We start from the raw sequence: 245 nt of genomic DNA on the forward strand, positions 1-245 counted from the left end.
AGAGGGGAGAAGGTAGGGCCTCTCAAATGCAATCTGTCTTCTTCTGCCAAGTTTGGCTACACCGGGAACCTAGGAGGGAGGTACCACCACCTGAATCTGTGCCAGTGCAATGGTTGGTAGTGGAGTAGTAGCTGAGTGACTGTACACGTCCACTTAACCGAAGGAAGAGCACAGTCAATGCCTCTTGGCTAACAGTTGTGGCCATGGTNACGAACTTTGACAGAGGACCTACTTGGCTTAGTAGA

General features: G+C 50.8%; 1 protein-coding gene across 1 annotated transcript in view; it reads right to left on the reverse strand.

The window, feature by feature from the left end:
• Positions 1 to 245, reverse strand: part of LOC131891207 (ribosomal protein S6 kinase alpha-5-like) — an 11,395-nt gene that overhangs the window by 9,969 nt on the left and 1,181 nt on the right. The gene's annotated exons all lie outside the window — the stretch shown is intronic.

This window comes from Tigriopus californicus, chromosome 11 (genome assembly GCF_007210705.1).
Source record: "Tigriopus californicus strain San Diego chromosome 11, Tcal_SD_v2.1, whole genome shotgun sequence".
Taxonomy (NCBI): domain Eukaryota; kingdom Metazoa; phylum Arthropoda; class Copepoda; order Harpacticoida; family Harpacticidae; genus Tigriopus; species Tigriopus californicus.